Source organism: Zootoca vivipara, chromosome 3, assembly GCF_965207765.1.
Source record: "Zootoca vivipara chromosome 3, rZooViv2.hap1.1, whole genome shotgun sequence".
In the NCBI taxonomy this organism is placed as follows: Eukaryota; Metazoa; Chordata; class Lepidosauria; order Squamata; family Lacertidae; genus Zootoca; species Zootoca vivipara.
Genome location: NC_142586.1, coordinates 62,983,226 through 63,003,830, shown reverse-complemented (window position 1 = coordinate 63,003,830; position 20,605 = coordinate 62,983,226). Strand labels below are relative to the sequence as shown.

Here is a 20,605-nt window from a genome sequence, read left to right as displayed (position 1 = left end):
CACTCAGCTCTGGCACCTAAAAACTGTCAGCATGTGACAGCAGCCACACCCTGGAAATAGCTTTGACTAGCTGCCTGAACCAGGTGAGGGTAGCTCAGGCACCCCCAAACTGCGGCCCTCCAGATGTTTTGGCCTACAACTCCCATGATCCCTAGCTAACAGGACCAGTAGTCGGGGAAGATGGGAACTGTAGTCCAAAACATCTGGAGGGCGAAGGTTGGGGATGCCTGGGGTAGCTGATGGGTCTCCTATAGGTTGGAGGACTTAAAGAGGAAGCTTGGGATATGACACAGAAGCTACAGTGCAAAGGAGAAACAGGAGAAAAATCAGTCACAAGTAGGCTCAGAACTATAGGCTGAAACATAAAAGTAAAGGGGCCCCTGACCATCAGGTCCAGTCGTGTCCGACTCTGGGGTTGCGGCGCTCATCTCGCTCTATAGGCCAAGGGAGCCAGCGTTTGTCCGCAGACAGCTTCTGGGTCATGTGGCCAGCATGACAAAGCTGCTTCTGGCAAACCAGAGCAGCACACGGAAACGCCGTTTACCTTCCCGCCGGAGCGGTCCCTATTTATCTACTTGCACTTTGACATGCTTTCGAACTGCTAGGTTGGCAGGAGCTGGGAACGAGCAACGGGAGCTCACCCTGTCACAGGGAATCAAACCGCCGACCTTCTGATCAGCAAGCCCTAGACTTTGTGGTTTAACCCACAGCGCCACCTGGGTCCCTAGGCTGAAACATACATATATACAAAGATCCACCACCATGTCGAAAAGAAAATTGACAGTCACCTTTGTGAAGAGCCCTAAGTAAATTTTTTTGTAGATAAACTGTAGAGAATGTTCAACTATTATTCTATCTCAAACACAAGGTTAACATTCCAAATCTCACCAATTCCAATTTCCTAATGCTTTCCCAGCAAAAATACTAAATTGTGGGTTTTAAAAGGGCCAATTAAAAAATGCAGATGTGGGCTTTTCAACAGAATCTGGCAAAAATAAGACTATAGCTTCATTTTCTATAGTAAAAAGGAGAATAACTACAGACCCTTAAGAGTACTGTATATTCCTGCTTATAAGACTACTTTTTAACTCAGGAAAATCTTCTCAAAAGTCGGGGATCGTCTTGTACGCTGGGTCGTATTTCTTATACGGTGAGTATATCCCAAACTCTATATTTTAACTGGAAAAGTTGGGAGTCGTCTTATACGCCCAGTCATCTTATACGCCGGAATATATGGTATCTGTGCTGGATCAAAGAAACGGTCCATTTAGTCCCAACATCCTGTTTTCCTATAGTGGCCAATCACATGCCTCTAGGAAGCCCACAAGGAGGATTTGAAAACAGTGACCATATCCCTCTGCTGCTCCCCCTGCAAGTGGTACTAGGATACACACTGCCTCTACAGCTCAAGTTCAATAGATTTATTGGCATTGGTAGACTTATCCTAATCACTTGATCCATATCATGCATAATTTTATAACCTCTGCCATGTCTCATTACCCTTTAATCAGCTTTTGAACTAAAATGCCCAAATGTTGCTGCTTTTCCTTACAACTATGGAATTATCCAAGGCTAACTCAGCCAGTCTTCCCAGTTGCACTCTGATGGAAGATGCTAGTGTCTTTCCTCAGAGCAGAGTGGGGGCGCTAAGACAGCTGAAGAACCTCCACAATTTCCCCCATACTCTAACAGATCTTAAAGATTGCCTTTCTTTAGAATGCTGAAGGAGGAGCACTGCAGCACACCATATATACAAACCAACTGAAACAACTGCTGCTTTAAAGAAAAATAATCCTATCTTAGGCCATGATCACCCACAACTAAGTGAGAATTTTTACCTAGATATCCCACATCAAAGCCCAACCCTTTAGTTTCCATTATATTTTTGACTGATAAAAAAACCACCTGTGGCCAGGCTAGAGCTGAAGAAGAAACTGGTAGCACCTGCCTTAGAGCAGGAGAAGGCTAGAATGCAAAGGAACAACAGGAAGTTAATGAAAAATACAGAGCACACTCCTAGACTAGATCATCAAATATGGTTCTAGGCTAGGCATCCCCAACCTTCGTCCCTCCAGATGTTTTGGACTACAATTCCCATCATCCCTGACCACTGGCCCTGCTAGCTAGGGACCATGGGAGTTGTAGACCAAAACATCTGGAGGGTTGCAGGTTGGGGGATGCCTGTTCTAGGCCTTCTTGGTAGTTCCACAGCCCTGAGAAGTTCAGGGGTAGTGACCCAGGAGGAGGCATTCTCTGTGGCAGCCCCTAAGCTGCGGAATTCCATCCCAAAGATACATCCAGCAACTTCAATATACAGTTTTCATTACATACTGAAGATGCACCTCTTTATCCCAGCCTTTTGACACTTGACACGTACATTTTTAGGACCCACCCCATTCTTGTGATAGCAATTTGTTTAAAATTGTTTCTGATTTTGCTTAGATTGTTGTGCTCCACCCAGGGACCATATGGTTAAAAGGATAGGTAATAAATCAAACCAAGACAGGAGTGCCTGGCGTGCTCTGGTCCATGGGGTCACGAAGAGTTGGACAGGAGACTAAACAACAACAACAACAATAAATCAAACAATAATAATAACTTGAGGAAAAACAAAAAAAACTTTGCATACATGTAACATTTTATATGCCCTTGTAAAAATACGATACATGAATTGCTTGTGCCATGGAGATTACAATTGTCTTGGGTAGGGGGAGATGGACTTCATTGCTGGCTGTACCACCTCTGTTGAACCCACTATCCAGCCCTGCCACCCTACACATATTGGAAGGGCAAAGTCTAAAGTGGGAAGCTTGTTCTACATGTGTATGTTCCATTTCTAAACCACACAAGAAGCCTATAGAGTAGGTGCTCCACTTCAGACTTTCTCCTCCAATACAAAGAATGCGGTGCAGCCAGGCAGTGGGGGACACGACAGAGGGAGTGGGGCCAATGACTGTAGCCCCACTCTTCCCTGTTATGCATTTGTAATTGTGAGGATGCATGCCCAAATAGGGTACTTAGTTGGTCTCTAAGGTGCTACTGGAAGGAATTTTTTTATTTTGCCCAAATGGGGGTTTAAAGAAAAGTTCATGCTCCTAAACCCATTCAAACGTACCCATGCTGATGCTGCAGAGAAACCAGATGTTCAATGCACCTTTTCTTTCCACATCCCCTTTTCAAAGAAAGCTGTAACCAGAGTGGCATCTAGCTGTGCAAACACTACCAGGATTATTAACTTATTTTAATTTTAAGCATAAACATCTAGATGTCTGATTTGTATTTCTAGCCAGAAAAGCCAGAAAATTTATGCAGATGTGATAAATTTAGATACTGTTACCTAGGCTCTAGTATCAGAGGTTTAATTCATTTACTCATTTTAAGTTCTAGGCTACAAGTAGGTAGCCGTGTTGGTCTGGGTCAAAGTAAAATAAAAAATTCCTTCAGTAGCACCTTAAAGACCAACTAAGTTTTTATTTTGGTATGAGCTTTCGTGTGCAAAATAAAAACTTAGTTGGTCTTTAAGGTGCTACTGAAGGAATTTTTTATTAAGTTCTAGGCATATAAATATTTTTAGTACCACTAGCCCTACTATACCAGGTACCTCAGTGTCCCTAGTATGGAACACTCCTGCTACCACAGCCTGTTGTCTCCAGTCCATAGGAAATTCCATAAACTTTGGCACTCTTTAGCATGTCACAAAGGATGGCATACATTATCTCTTAAAAAGAGTGGCAAGTATCTCTCTCTCTCTTTAGCAAGTTCTAGAGCGACCTCTAAAAGCACACTCACTTTCTTTGTTCTAGATCTGGAAGAAGGAGTTGGACCAGCAGTTCACTGTTCAGAATATTGTGTGTTCTGTTCCAACGCTGTTTCAGACTGCCTCTAGTAAATTTCATTACAGTATATCTAATCTAGCCATCTCATCCAGATGCACATAAGTTTGCATATTCATCTCAAGCACGATATACAATTTGGCTTCCATTCCCCCCCACACATGGCAATGGGCCAATTAGAACTTTGGGCCTCAACAGTGTTCCCTTCCTCAATTTCCCATGCTTGAGTTCGACTTGTGCAGAGTCCTGTGTGATGTTCTTGTAAAGGGGCACTTGCGAGTCTTGCGAGAATTTTATCTGAAACATTTAAGTAGGCAAGCATTTCTATAGAGACTATTGCTACTTTCTCCTCCCTTCAAGCTACCAATGAGCAAAGATAGCTAACATACATATGCATGACTGGCAGACTATTAACTTTTTTTGTAGGCTAACAATCCCACACATAATTTGCAGAGCTGTCTTGTGTACTGCCCTAAAACTTCAATCTCATCTACACTCACATGGAAGTAAGTCCAATTGAACTTCCAAGTGCACATGCACATATTGTGGATATCCAAAGAAAGCAAAGCTTTGTCTGAATAACAGCCAAAGTTGCACAAGGCTGTGAAGCAACGAGACATGGGAAAGAATTTCTTCTTCTTCCTCTTTGACAATTACTAGAAACACAACAAAATGCTTAGAATTTACCAAATTATGTAGCCTTAGTATCATAAAACTAGTACTGCATACATTCACCTCTCCCTTAACCCAACTAGATCTGCCTGTGTGCATTACAGACAAGATTGCAATTTCACAGATTAAACAAACTAAGTTCAAAGGCAGCATCACTGATTCTATTTTAACTGATCTTCATAAGAAAAAGGCATGTTCCTTTATAGATATATGAATCTGGAAATGTTAAATACACTTTTCAATCTGGAAATGTTAAATACATATTAGCAGTTAATGTAGAAGTTAGAACTTGAATGTTGTCTTTTATCACTGATTTTTTTTAAAGGATGCCATGCCCTGCAGCTCCAAAACAGAAGTTTTACTCTCAACTACTAAGCACAACAACAGACGTACTGTTCTGAAGCATTTATTTCCTTGCAGTAAAAGCTGACTGAATTCCACACATGCTCTTAACAGGATTGAGTAAGTTTTAAATTGCTTATCACTAAAGAAAGTGAAATTTGATCTGCATGCATGCTCAGAATAGTATGGGTACAATTTTCCATATTCCCATAAAAAATGACCATGCACAGCCATTTTATAGAAGGGCATGTTTATCACAAAATGACTTTCCTTGTATCTGACTTAATTATTTCTAGAACTGTTAAAACACTGTGTCCTGCAAGAAAAACAATCCCCCATACTGATGGGAAACTTTACACAGGTACAGCAACAAAACATTCTCTAGAAATCATTTCATCAATTGTTGGGCACATAGCCACTGAAAACTGAATTAATGGAATTGTACCTTGCATTTCATATTTTTCAAAAGTAATAATATATTTAGTTGCCTAGGTTTGTTTTTCTGCCATAAAATATATTACCATAAGTACGGATTAACTTGATTTTTCAAGATCTTCACTGACTTTGCTTTTTTACAACAAATTAACCGAAGTAATTATTATATACAACATAGATAGTACCAATGAAGTAATAAAAGTTTCAAAGAAAGTTTATGCTCTGCTGGAAGAAACAAATTTGAGTTTGGCTATTTAAATATTTGTACTTTGAGTACAACTGCAAATAACAAACTTTGAATCAATATGTATTTTAATTCTCTTTCTTGTAAAAAAGAAAAAGGAACTACTATATGACACTGAATGTTAAATGCTGCAGAAACATTCAAAGGAGTTGGATTGCTCAGCCATGAATTTGTAGCGAGTTCAGAAACTCTACTTTATTTGGCATGCAGACTCTTTCCATTATTCTTAACCACAATGCTTGATGGCAGATAGTACCCTATGTATTCAGTTATTTAGACTACTTCTGCCTTTAAAATACTCTCTCTATACCGAAGTTTCACTTTCCTATTACAAAATGGAAACTGGACTTTAAAAAAATGTAAGTCATACTCAGAGTAGATCTATAGAAATCAATCAACTTTAAGCATCTCACAACTAACTTAATCCGTTCATGTGAATGGGTCTTTTCTAAATATGACCGGGGCTGCAACCCTCTTCCTGGGGGTCAGCCCCATTGAATTCAACAGGAGTTATGTCTGAGTATACACGGTTACTGCTGCATTGTCAATTAGATGCAATTCACCCTTTTCCACTGACAAATATTTAATAAAGTAGGCTTAAATATCCCAGCAATGATTTGCCAGGCCAAAAACCACTTATGGGAGGCCTCCCAATTTCTAGGACAATTTTCTGATCCACACCTGTCACCAAAGTAGTATTGCCGTGAAATTCCTTGCAAGGTGCTCTCTATAAGCCCTAGTACAGTAATAAATTAATCTTATGGATCAGCTAGAACTAGATATGACAAATAGGAATCTCTCCACTTAAAGTGGCTTTTGCTGATTAAGATGAAGGGGGAACAGAATATTCTCAACACAAAAGAGTAACAGAGTAAACACTACTGTACATTCTACTTCTGATATATATGCTTAAATCAGTATCTTTCCTCTAACTAATATTAAAATTAGGATGGGTTACACTACACTTTTCCAACAAAATGTGGTCTGGACAGGTACAACTTCTTTATGTGTGTCATTTTTGTATGTAGGGTTAATTCCCATATAGGGAAATGCTATGTATGAAAAAGCGGCTAGATCATCTCTATGTAGAGAAAAGGCACATATGAAGAACTTGTACCTCTCCAGCATACGGTTTATGGTGGAAGTATAATTTATGTGAAAAAAAATCTATCCCTCCTCTATTTCCAAAGAGACCCCAAATAACAACAAACAAAATACTTAAAACCCCAACATACATTCAAGTTAGTAACAGCATAGCACATTAACAACAGCATGTGGGGGAAACACCACATGTAAAGCATGCACATATACTGTTCAAAGAAACAATGAATGTCCAAGAATCAACATAGTGCCATGTCACTTGTGGGCTGCTTTTTCTTTTTAATTTTTTTTAAATTAAAGATAAAGAGATATAACAACTATCTATAATAACATCATAAAACATCCCAGTAAAAATGGTAATTTACCCCCACCCCAAGAACTACAGCTTCTTTATAAAGGTGCATGCTGATAGCTTTCATTATGACAAAGACACATTTGAAAGCATGATAGCTAAGATGCTAAAAGAAAAGGGGGAAAAGAAGGTATACAAAAGGACAAAATAAATTACTTTTTAAAAGTATTATATCTGTAAGATTTTTGAAAAACAATTAACAGTATATTTCAAAAACTAAATGTATTTCAGCTACAGTGCAGTACTGACCAAGATCAGAAAGTGATACAATGACATTATATACAGAGATAAAATTATCTAGAAAGCCACAGATTCTGACTTGAAAACTCATGCTAAAATGTAGAGACTGGCTGCAAGAATTCAATACCAAGAAAAATATGCTATGTACATCCTCAAAGGTCTTGTTTATACTGTTTCACATGTTTTAGGTATATAGGTAAAATTTGTGAGAGCTTTTGCAGGTCCACATACTCACTCAAACTAAGCCCTGAAATTAGCTTATGACAGATTTCTGGTGTGCCCCTCCGAGTACAGTAACGGGCATGCTTCTTTGCTAGTCCTATTCAAAACTTATGACTGCTAAGAGTTGAAACGTTTGCCCCTTCCACTGTCAATACTCAACTACTTAACTCATTCAGTAATATTAGTGAATAAAGAATAGTAAAATTTACACTGAACAAATTAGGCTGAACCATGTACATTAAGTGATGTCAATTTAAACTTTATATTATCATTGAAGAAAGATATGAAATGCAGCTAAGGCAGCATTTAATTTTTTATAGATTCGGGGTAGCAATACATTTCCATTCAAAATTCAAAAGGTAAGATGCTTTGCCTTTTTGATAAGTATTACTTAAATGAAAATTGACAGCAACTAATTAAAATGATTTCTGACTTTTCAGCAACTGACTCTAATGGAAGGTGCTAAGGTTTCTATGAAAATTCAAAATATTCTTATTGAACTCTTAACAACTGCATTAAAATTACTACTTTAACAGCAATCCCAGCTGTCAAGTGCTGACAGGATTAGAACCAAAACAGCACCAACTGGAAAAAGCGGGAGCTATCAGAGTGCTCGGGGGAAGCCCAAAGTTTGTAGACACACAAACAATATTTAGGAAAAAATGCTAAGAGGTAAGACATGAGTATACTCTGTGGCTACAGAATGCTGAGTATCAGGTGAAGGGGTATGGCAAAGTCAGAGAAGGGGAGATGGCTCTGGAAAAAGGGCTTAACTCTCTGAACTGGAGCACTCTACACTGCAACATTTTCAAGCAGATCTCACATGTTGTTATTACTGAATACAGTATGCATATTAAAGTATTATCCAGTGCTTTTGTGTTTCATATTACTACCACCAAATGCCTAGAGCTCCAGCAGTTACTGCATGTCTACTCAGCAAACATTCCACCAGTGGCACTAACTTTTTAAAGATTATAAATGTAGATGACACACATTATATTCTTAGTTAACACCCAATATTTGCATGCCATAGCCAATATGCACTAGACCAGGATCTAAACATTGCTGGATTCACCACATCAGCCCCATTGGGGAATCCCTGTGCAAGAATTTCCGCTTGCACAACAGGGCTCCCTCCCACCTCCAAGAAATGGCACTTTGGAGGTTGGGAGAAACCCCAGAGCAGCACATGGGGGGAGAGGGTGGATCATTCCATCTAGCAAGCTGCAATGCTTGTGCAGACAGAACAATTGTAAGAGCACAACACTGAATTCTACTCAAAGAGTACAGCATTCACTTCTGCTTCCTTCTTATAATTCTGTCCCTTCCAAATTCATACTTGCATACAGTTTAGAAAAAGAAAACTAGTGTTCACATTTTATCAATGGCAGTCCCAGTTTTACCCATCCTGTCTCAAACTCAAAAAGGGATATCTTAACTACGGTTCATCAAAAGTAATTGTTGAGAAGTTTACTTATATGGCTTTTAACAACTGCTGAACTCTTCCAAAAAATACACTTGATCTAGCAGCATGATAAAAGCAGCAAGCCAGCTGTTCCAACAAACAGAAATTGCTTTTAGCTAACTAAAATTAACCCAAACAAAAGAAAATACTATCATCCAAAAATATAGGCACAAACCCAATATATATTTGCACTTGCAAAGCTTTTTACTCTTAACTACCACTGCCAAATTTGGTAAATACACAATGAAGGATTTCATACAATGGAGCATCTCCTACCCTAGACCTACTACCCCCCCCCCCAATACCATAAACTCTTTTCTCATTGTTCTGAGATTTAACAAGGTGAGGGAGAGTTGTCCTATGCTGCTGGCTGCAAACCTTTTTTAAAAACTAGTTAGTACATAGATTTAATGGGCTACTTCACATATGACACAAGGATGGTTTAGCACTACCGTATGTGCAAGAGCTAAAGTGAGTCACAGCAAAGCCTCAGGCTTGCTTACTTACACACACACACACACACACACACACACACACACCTGCTCTCACATGGCAAGAAGAAACCTTGAAGTTCCACTTTCAAATAATCCTTGCTTGGTATTACAGTATATACAAACCAGAGGTTGTGGCTTAAAACAAACTGATTTAAAAAGCCAGCTTCATGAACCATGGCCTGAAGTTGGTTTATCTGGAAACTGGTAGCAGCCTTGATGATGATGATTATATTTTTTATATGCCTCCCATCTGTATGGGTTGTCCTAGTCACTCTGGGCAGCTTCCAACAAAATATTAAAACATTAAAAGCTTCAAACATTTAAAACCTCCCTGTATAAGGCTTCCTTCAAATGTCTTCTAAAAGTCAGATAGATGTTTATTTCCTTGACATCTGATGGGAGGGCATTCCTCCCATTTTTGAAAGTGAACATTAATGAAGCCCTGCTCCTGGCAAAATGGGTAGAGGAAAGGGAAGGGAACACCACGTTAGCCAGACACTTCAACACAGCTAATTCTAACTCATACGCATAGAACTAAATCAAGTTTTTCTTTATGAAAACCCATTGAAAAGAAGGAAAAAACCTGCTATATATTGGACAGAGGAAGCACAACCTTCTGGGTTTCACAGGACCTCTCAATTGCTTTCAGTACCGGGACTGTGGTTTCATTCTTTACTGTCAGGATGGAGCTGGGCCTGGGACACAATTTTCTGGTAGCCCTAGTCCTCATTGACAGTAGGTTCCAGCTGATGGTACAGGGTGGGGGAACTAATGCTCAGCCCCATTACTTCCAGTCTGTAAGATTCAGCAGAATTCTGTTCTGCCCTCTATAGAATTTAACATCTACATTAAACTGCTAGGAAGAGTTATTGAGGAATTTGGGGGCACTGTTGCTGTGATGACACCCAATTCTATACAGTATTTCCTTTTTGTCCCAAGTTCAAGGAAACAGTGGAGGCTCTTAGTTGGTGTTTAGCAGTAAATGAATGCATATGATCTAATAAGAGGGATTGCTACCGGTACTGGTCAATAGGAGAGCTGATCCAAGAATGGGAATATAACCTGGACAGGGCTTTGCTTCTCTTAACAAAAATCAGTGCCAAAGTTATTTGCTCCTGGATGCCAATATAGCAATCATGGCCAACAATGCTTTAGCTCATGTTAGGTTCCTGGAAAAAGATGGTCTGGCCAGGGTCACACGTGTCTTAGTGACATCCAGGTTGGATGACTGAAACACACTCTACACGGGGCAGCCCTTGAACAGTGCTTGCAGCCTTTAGTTTGTGCAGAATGCAACAGTAAGAATTTTTACTATGGAAAGTGCTAGAGACTATGTGACCACTATTAACTTCAGCTGCTTTGGCAGGTTCACTTAACACGACAATTTTAGATGCTGTTCATTACCTTTAAAGTTCAGTGAATTAGAACCAGAATCTAGTGGGAACCTGGAAATGAGCCTTTCCACTGTTCAGTGGTGTTCAGACACTGGAATTCCCTGCTTGTATGCCCCCACCCTTGATGACTTTCCAGGGCTTAATAAATACTATTCTGTTTTGCAGGACTTTTAGGCTATGACTAAATACTGTCCAAAATAGTTGTTTGAATCTTTCAATTTTTGTACTGTATTTGCTTTTTAAATAATCTATCATTGTTTTAATTGAAATATTATTACACAACTTGAATGCTCTTTAAAAGGAATGGGAAATGTGGAATATATAAATATTTTAATAAATAACTAACCCAAACTTTCTAGATCAAATCCAGATAGTGGAAGTCAATGGAAGGAACTGTTTGTTGCAAAAAGAAGAAGCGGAAAACACATAAAGCATTAACTAAAAAAGACCTTCAAGATCATGAAGGGAAAGTTCTCTATCACCTCTCCAAGGCCTCCTCAGTGGCTGGTCCGAGTACATGCCTTCATACATGGCAAGTAACTCCAATATTACATCCTCTGAAAGGGTTCTGGATTCTAGACTGTAGTGCAAATCCCAGCTCATCCACAAACAGATTAGGTGGCCAAGCTCAAGGCTCTCCTCTTCATTTATACAATGGAATTATCACCACTCTGACTCACAATCCTATCCCCTAGTTCTGCAGTCTCGAACAAATCCAGGGTAGAGACCCATCTCTGACTCCCAACTAAGAACATATGATCCACTTTCACATTTTCACTTTTAATGTATACTTAATAGTGCTGGCATCTCACAACATATCACACACTGAGGTAGTGACATATTTTTTTCAGTACAAGTCAACCAATATTTCATGTACTGTTGATCACACTTTTGAATCCTTTTAGTAATTGTACCATCTCTTTGATTTCTAGGGGCTTTCTCCTCAGTGAAGCCTGTGGTTAATATTGAGCAAGAGAGCAAATCACAAATCACCGTTATGTTTGCATTTTCTTACAAAGAAAGCCTTTCTATCACTTTCTTGATTTCTGTACCTTTCACCACCACCTTTCCTCCTCTGTCACTGGTTGGTGCTTTTTTCTTTACCTACCTGGTTGCACATTTTGTCCACCACCACCTGTAATCCTTTATTTTTTCTCTCCACTGACCATATGTCTTATCATTGTCTCCTCCATCCACTTTTTTAGTCCTTTCTCTGTTACTTGTTCTCATCTCATCCTCTTTCACAACTTTCACCAGCTAATCTACCTGTTGCCTTTTTCACTCTGCTCATGCCTTCTTCTACATTCTCTTCACTTTCTCAAACATCTCTATCCTCCCTGCTCACCTTCTTCTATTTCCTTTCACCTGCTGGTGTTGCCTCTGTCTCCCCCTCACTTCCCTTTTTATGCTGCTCTCTTCCACCTTGCGTCACCTTCTCTGTCACTTCAATCCACTTCTCTATAACTCTTCCCCCTTCCTAATGTCAACTTGCCTGAAATCAAAATGAAGAAGATTTGGGGGAAAGGTTCAGCACCCTCAGAACCTAATGTAGGCAGCAGTTCTTTTTTGTTGCCCTGTTCTTGGATGGTGAAGTTTGAAGAAACTCCCTAGATTTGCCCACACTGAAGCAACATAGAGTAGTACCGTAGTTCTAAAGCAAAGAGCTTTCTTTCTTTTTAACTTGCAAAGTCTTGTCATTTTACAATTCTTTTTTAAAAAAAACAACTAAATAAAACTAATGTTCATTCCAAATCGACGTTGAAACATAAAAGTTCCAGTCTTGTGCATACTTACTTGAGAGTTAATCCCATTAAAATAAGTGGGCCTTGCTTCTAAATAGAAATGCATAGGATTTGCTTATTAATTTAATTAAGGCTAACTAAGGTTCTCCCTCCCTGAGTAGCCAAATTTCCTCTCCCCTTTGTGCAGTTTCCCCCCTTTTCTGTTATCTTCTACGGATGTTTTTCTTTCCATCTCACACCAGTTTATCTGCCCTCTCCTTGTGTGCACTTGCCTGAAATCTAATGTATAGAAAATAAATCTGAAGTTTCAGTACCATCAGAACCCTATATGGGCAGCAATTGTTTGCTGGTGTCCTAAGCCCACTTAACTTTGAGTAAGCTTCCTTTAAATGAATGGACCCTACTTCTGACTATGTCTTCTAAGCAATGTATACAGGCCAGAGCAAACAGGATTGTTGGGTGATCAGTGTGTAAACATGCATCATAGCACAACTCTAACCATGTCTAATCAGAAGGAAGGACTGGAATCCTACTCCTGAATGAAAAAAATCATTTCACAGAAAAGCTGCAATAATCCTCTGAGACTCATAGCAATCCTAAGCACACATCTACCTACAAGTAAAACCCCATATATGGTTGAACTGAATTAAACTTACTCCCAATGAAGAATACAAAGGTTCAGCCATTAAAATTGCCCACAGCCCTACCAGGAACACTTTACCTGGGAGTAAAGTCTCATAACTGAATAATGGCACAACACCTATGCACATACCGTACTTTAAATTATAAGTAAAGGAAAAAAAGATAAGTCCTATATGGCTAACTCAAAGAATCCTTACTCCTCCAGTAAACCTCCTAGGGGAATCTGGCTGTACAGCTGCAGTAATAGAAGTCCTATCCACACCAATAATCAGAGGAATAGGGGCAGAGGTATAAAAACCCCAAGGGGGCTGGACCAAGAGCGACATCACAACTCCACCTCTATTAAAGGCATGTTCAACAGGGATTACCCAGTGAAGTGTACTGAAATTGTAGTCCTTACTCGTGAATAAACCCTCACCTTGTGAGGCTTACTCTGCAGATCTGAGAGGGCGCCTGGATCCACTCCCCGCGTTCCTGTGACCCATCAGCAGCAAAAGTGACCCCATCCCCTCGTTTCCATGGAGAGAGAGGCCCCCTGTCTTGTAGGCCTCCCGCCACAACCCGCTACCCGTGACACAGTGGCACACGTGATCCAGGGAGACCACCGAGATCGGATGGATAGCCTCTTCCCAAGACCACAAGCAGCGTGTTTCCGTCAGGGGGTTGGTGGGGAGGAGGCAGCAGCCAGGCTGGGCTGGGCCAAAGAGGGAAGGAAAGGGAATAAAAAAGTCGCAGCCTCCGGGCTCAGCTGGGGAGTTCGCGTGGTGGTGACAGCTTTGCCTGGGGGGATCCTGACCCTGGGGCTGAACACACACCTCTGCCTGGCACAGCACCGCACTGCGAGCAAAGGCACTCTCTGCAGAAGCGACCCCGCAGGGCTGTCACCCCTCCGAAAAGGAGGCTGACTGGGGTTGCTCCCGCCTGTAACCTCAGGATTCTCCGGCCGCCTCTTCCCTCCGCCGGGGGGGGGGGCGGCTGAAAGAAGAAGGCCGGAGTGGGCCCGACCAGGGGAGGGGGATGCCCAGTCCCTCTCAGGCCTCTCAGGGCCGAGCGTTTTGCAGGAAAAAGGAGCCAGTCGGCGCCAGGCCCGCTCCGGCCGCAGAGTCCAGTCTTACCCTTCTTCGACACCGGCTCCGCCTCCCACAGCCGCCGCCACTACCGCCCGCGCCGCCGCCGCCGCCGCCGCCGCCTCCAACCGGCGAGGCGGACACCTCCGAGCCCCTCCTGAGCCGCCGCCGCCGCCTCCTCCCGCCGCCGCCGGGGGAGGGAGGAAGGGGGGTTCCGTGACTGGTGCTGCTGTGGCGGCGGGCAGAGGAAGGGAGGGTTCGGCTGGGCGGGTGGGTGCGTGTCTTGCAGGCGCCGCTCCCGACCTCGCTTGGAACCGTTCCGGCTTCCCAGTCGCTCCCGTCCCTCCCCCCTCGTCCACCTCCTTCTTCTCTCGCTGCGCGTCTCAGCCAGCCGAGTCCAAATCAAAATAGTGTCACACAATATGGCGGCCACTCCAGTTGGCAAGCATCGCGAGAACTTGCCCCGAGTGCTAACGGGATAGCAGTGGGAGAGGAGGAGGAGGAGCGAGATGCGAGATGCAAGGCGAAAAAAGAAGAAGGGAAGGGCAGGCGGGGGCGGGGAATCTCCTCTCGTTGCCTAGGCGACGGCTACTAATGCTGAGCAGAGCAGAGGTCAGTTTGAGTTTGACAGAAGTGTGGCCTCTTGCAGCCATCGGCTTCAACTGCCCACTCTGTTCCTCACTAGGAGCAGCGCAAAACTTGCAGATCTGAATGCCTCTTGGAAGAGAAATGAGGAGAAACGTGTTTTCCTCCCCCTCCACTGTTCTGTGAACTGTCCTGGCTTTACCAGAAATCTTTCTCCCTCTGTCTTTTAATTTATCTGCTTTCCCCCAGTTCCGCCTCCTGGCCGAATTCGCATTTGCTCTTCAAGTAATTGAAATCCAGAGTATAAGATGAAGGGTGTGGAGCTTGAATAACTTCAGCAGAGTGTGCTTCATAAAAACAAAATCAGCAAAAATAGAATCATACAACTGTAAAGTTGGAAGGGACCCCAGGGATCATCTAGTCCAATCCCCTGCAGTGCAGGAATCTGAACTAAAGCATCCATGACAGATGGCCATCCATGCTCCGCTTAAATATTGCAAGGAAGGAGAGTCCTCCACCTCCCTTTGGAGACCATTGTACTGCCAAACAGCTCTTACCAACAAAAATTTCTTTGTGATATTTAATCGGCATCTCCTTTCTTGTAACGAACTCACTAGTTCAGGTCCTAGCCTCCAGAGCAGGAGAAAACAAGCTTGTTCCCCCACATTTAAGAGCCCTTTAGATATTTGAAGATGGCTATGTCTCCTCTCAGTTTCCTCTTTTCCAGGCTAAACATACCCAGTTCCCTCAACTTTTCCTCATAAGGCTTAGCTTCCAGACTCTTTATCTTCTTGGTCATCTGCCTCTGCACATATTCCAGCTTGTCAATATCCTTAAACTGTGGCACCTAGAACTGGACACAGGACTCCAGGTGCGGTCTGACCAAGGCAGAATGGAGCAGGACTATTACGGTACTTCCCTTGATCAGGACACAAGATTTCTGTTGATGCAGCCTCAAATAGCATTAGCTTTCTTGTTGCTATTAAGACCCCAAGATACTTTTCACATTTACTACTGACAAGCCACATGTCTTCCATCTTATATTTGTGCATCTGGTTCTTCCTGCCTAAATGTAGAACCTTACATTTGTCCCTATTGAAATTTATTTTGTTAGTTTTGGCTCAGTTCTCCAATCCTGATTCTGTCTTCTGCAGCATTGGCTACCCCTACCAGTTTGGTGTCATCTGCAAATTTGGTGAGCACCACCTCAATATATTCATCCAAATGTCCAACAACTTGCATACTCACAGGCTCACTTGCTTTGTTTGAAGTAAATAAGGAAATCACAAGTATGATAGAGCAAACCCGTTTAGATAAGGAGGAAGCCATTTCCAGGTTCTTTCAAGTAACTTGACAGATTTAAATAAACATTTATTTTCAAGCCTAAGGACATGTTTGGTATTTCAAAACTCACCATTGGCACAATCTAAAATGAAGAACAAAGAAGGACCATTGGTTTAAAAAAATAATTATTATCATACATCATCTATATGTCACCCAGTAATTAACCTGCCTTTTGAGTACTGTATAAGTCTCTGAGACACCTATCAAGACATACTCAAATCATATAAACAATTTTTTAAAAGCACAATAAATACTAATTACGAGCAATAACAATCATTCTCTGCAATCTCAATGAACCATGTAAAAATTTATATTATTCTTATGCTGGTAAGGATAAAAATATGAAATCCACAGCTCTGCTAAGAGAGAGATAGCACTCAGCCACTCTGAGTCATCTCCGGGTATCACAGATTGACTGCCAACTTGGTTGTGCACACACTGTATTTTTTAAATAAGAAGAGGAGGAGGAGGAGGAGGATTTGATATCCCGCTGGATTTGATATCCCGCTTTATCACTACCCAAAGGAGTCTCAAAGTGGCTAACATTCTCCTTTCCCTTCCTCCCCCACAACAAACACTCTGTGAGGTGAGTGGGGCTGAGAGACTTCAAATAAGTGTGACCAACCCAAGGTTGAACATGGTTCACCAGATTACGAGTCTACTGCTCTTAACCACTACACCACACTGGCTCTCTCAAAAGCACATTCAAAGCTGATTATTTCCCTCCAATAATTCTGGGCACTGTAGTTTACCCCTCAGAGAGTTACAATTCTCATAAGCCCTTAACAAACTGCAATGCCCATAATTATTTGAGGAAAACAATGTGCTTTGGATGTACTTTAAAGGTGTAGTGTGTAACAGCTGAAATCAGTTAGAAGAAAACCCAGAGCCATCTGGTAACCTTGAGGATACACCTGCTGTTAGCCTAAACCTCAACAGAGAACTGGCAAGGCAATCAATGTAAAATCCCTCACTTGCAGACTACCATATTCCCACCCAATCAATAAAACCGAGTCTAATGTTGCACTCTGCCACATGTATTGGGCCAATGACATCTTGGGACAGCCTCATGGTGGTGATGCTGATCATGACGTCCTGAGCTGCCCCCAACCTGGTGTCCTTTGCATGGATATTGACATATTCCTGTGCTAAGAACATGAGGCTCCTAAACACCATATCTACCGTAAGACCATATTGATCAACTCAGATAGGGAGACTGCTGGGCAGCAGGGGGTTGGCAGTACACCAGCAGAATCCTTCATCTGTCCCACTTACCCAACACAATTTGCAAACACCCTAGACATGTATTTGTCTAGACAGGGAGACTGGAAAGAGAAACTAACACACACACACACACACACACACACACACACACACACACACACAACCTTCTGAGTTCACTCTGATGCTGGTTTGGATTATGACATTAAAGGAACAGAGAAATTGTGGTCACTTTATTGCTATGAAATATTTGCTCCTAGCTCTTTGAGTTGCACACTGTCAGTGACAGGAAAGAGTTTAAGCAGGAAATACAACTATTTCTGATAGCAGATGAATTGACTTGATCTGCTAAGTACACAACTTTTGCTTAACATAGTTGCTTAAATTAGTTTACATGTTTGTGGTTCCTTCGAGCCATCTTCCAAAGAAAGAATCAGCTATCTCCCAAATAAAGAATTGGTTACTGATACAACAATTTCAGACTTTGAGGAGAGCACTATGAATGGAAATATACCTATTTGGATCCCAATGTCAGGGGAAGGAAATTAATTTTTGGAATGTTACTGTCAAAGTTGGAGGTCATGGCATTTGCACAGCAGCACCGCCTTAGAAGTGGAAGGGATGATGGGATAACCTGCACATACAGTATTGTGCAGAACAGGTCACATGGCAATGCATTCAGCCCAGAAGACGAAAATGTTATTGCAGGGCTAGCAAGGGGTCATGTGTGGGAACTGCTGAGAAACAAACTATCACAACCTGAGTTCAAAGTACTACCGAAATACTGTGCTCCCATGACAATTTTTGCCTTGTGCCCCTCAAGTTTTTTTTCAGTATGAGAGGTGTTGTGTCGTGGCTTAAGAAGTCCAGATACACATCTTCAAGAGAACAGTTCTTTATTCAGGGCAAAACAGGACTAGGGATTGGGGTAAAGGGAAGCTGTATTTATAGGAACAAGGCTTGGGTGAAGAAGGATACATTTAGGCAGGAACCAATAACACACTAACTTTCCGGCGGAACGCAATCATGCTGAGGATTGTGTTTGTCCCCTTTAAACAGACAAATGGACAGTTCTCCCGCCAGATTACAGAATATTTGAATTAATACACAACAAGAGGGACCTTCCAAAGTGCAGTTTTTGATGTGGCACAGCAGGCTGCTTCTGTTCAGAAAAGAGAAGAAGTCTAAAATTGTACCCAGCTCTTTGGATCCTGGCCCATATTACCAGAGCAAAAGTACAGAATTACAATGTGATATATATATTTGGAGTACACTTTTCATACCCTTTTCTAGTATGATTATTTCATCTACCATATCCACTGTGTTTGAAGTAAAGTCTTTTGTTAAACGTTTTGTGGCTATTGTTTAGCTGAGCCCAAATAGGAGGCAGGGCAAAGTAAGACTTGCTAATATTTCATTCAAAAGGGTTTCAGATTTAGAACTAGCCAGGCCATTTCCCCTTTAAAGTTTTGTTATTATTCTACAGTGGCCTTCAAGTGGAAACATATGCTTATTTAACTGTCATATCACATAGCATCAATTGCAATTTTTTATGAAAGCGATTTTACTGGGCAAAACCTGCATTATGAGACTTTGAAAGTTATACTTGTTGCACCAAGTTTAACTTGCAGGATTAGACTTCTGTACCTCTGATTATAGTTGATTGATGTAGAAATGTCAGCAACGCTGCAATTTGAGGGTCCTAAATCACATATTAATAGTGTAATACTAGAAACGTTTACTCAGAATTAAATCCCATTTAGTGGAATGGGAAGTTCTTTCCAATGTTATGGGTTTGCAGAGCGCAAGGATCCCTAAAATTCCTGGGTGCCAGATTCTCCTCATAATTTCTAAAATTAGTAAATGTGGGGTTTGAGCAATGGATTTAGCAAGGCCTTAATAAAAGCCCGTTTCCTCAGCAGATTGCCTTAGAGAGGTGCTTTGAAAGAACAAAGGTGATGACAGGGTCAGCATCAGACAAGAAGGGGGGGGGGAGAAGTTCCTCCTCAGGCTGCGTGTTACTTAGGAAAAGGCAATAGAAGATTTGAGAGGGGAAAGTGGCAAGGGTAACTGGGTGTGTGGTGTCACCACAGGAAAAAAGTGTCTTTTGCAAGAGGCTTTTCAAACAGAGGTTGTCAAGGGCACACTGGGGATGATGTAATGGATGGAGGAGTTGTGTTTGGCAAGGGGTTCTGGGGGAAAGGAGCAGGAAGTGGAGGAGGAAGTCTCCATGAAGGGATTGAAGGGCGGCAGCCATATTGGCTGGCTGGAGCGGGCTGTTACAGAGGCATGGGGATGGTGCCTAGGATGCATCTGAGTCCAGTGCTGTGCTGCTGGGAAGGACAAGCCCCACTTGTGAATGCTGTGAATGGCCTCTCCATCTGAACTCAGGTGTAAATATGCATAAATAAACATTATTTAGAAGACACTGCAGACTCTCCGGGTGAGCACCTGAAATCATGCTACAACTCAGCAGAGATTGTGGGTGGCGTGGAACTCTAGATAGGTAAGTACTTGGTATAAGGCTGCGCATACACAAAGCCATTTGCAGCACAGAAATTAAGTTTTCCTCAATCCTGAATTGCTGGTGTTCATCCTGAACATGGTGCTTTCAATCTAGATCCATCTGCCATCCACACAGGTGGCTATGCTTACTTGAAAGTTTTTTCCTTGAGTAGGTTATCCATGCCTTCCTCCTCCCCTCCTGCACATGCCCCAGGTGAATGAAGAAAGAAGTAGTGATGGCGATGTTAGTGTGTATACCCACCCAGAACGTAATAGGGCAGCTGTGGACACTCTGTTTTAATCTGTTTTCAAATGGACATACTGCAGGGTAATGCAGAATCAATCTGAAGCAAATTTATATTCTTTAAATGAAACCGGTTTCTCAAGCACTTTTCAGTGGCAAAAAATATGCAATAGAACTAGACTGTGCATAGAATAAAATGCTGTGTGTATGCAACCTAAGTAACTTTCCATCTTATTAGAGATGCCAGTTTACAAAACATCAATAAACACAAGCAAAGTTCATATGTACTTATTGTACCCCAACCAGCATGAGCATATAATGTTAAAAAAAATAAATTAAAAATTATTTTTTTATGCACAGGTTCAAAATCTTTTGATAGTTAAAATCTGTGAGACATTGCAAAAACTGCCAGCTCTTTTGAAACCATTTATAAAGGCCCGTCCATCAGATAGCACTGTTTG

General features: G+C 41.6%; 1 protein-coding gene across 7 annotated transcripts in view; it reads right to left on the bottom strand.

The window, feature by feature from the left end:
* The window catches only part of TAB2 (TGF-beta activated kinase 1 (MAP3K7) binding protein 2), a 50,558-nt gene extending 35,924 nt beyond the window's left edge, over nucleotides 1-14,634 (bottom strand). For 3 of the 7 annotated variants that reach the window (XM_088666256.1, XM_088666258.1, XM_088666259.1), the window contains exon 1: nucleotides 14,294-14,433. The gene's annotated coding sequence lies outside the window, so the exon portion shown is untranslated. Of the gene's footprint in view, nucleotides 1-14,293 lie in introns of all 7 variants that reach the window. The other 4 variants (XM_035108784.3, XM_035108786.3, XM_060272739.2 and 1 more) reach the window with 3 other exon arrangements.
* Between the last annotated feature and the right edge of the window lie 5,971 nt (nucleotides 14,635-20,605).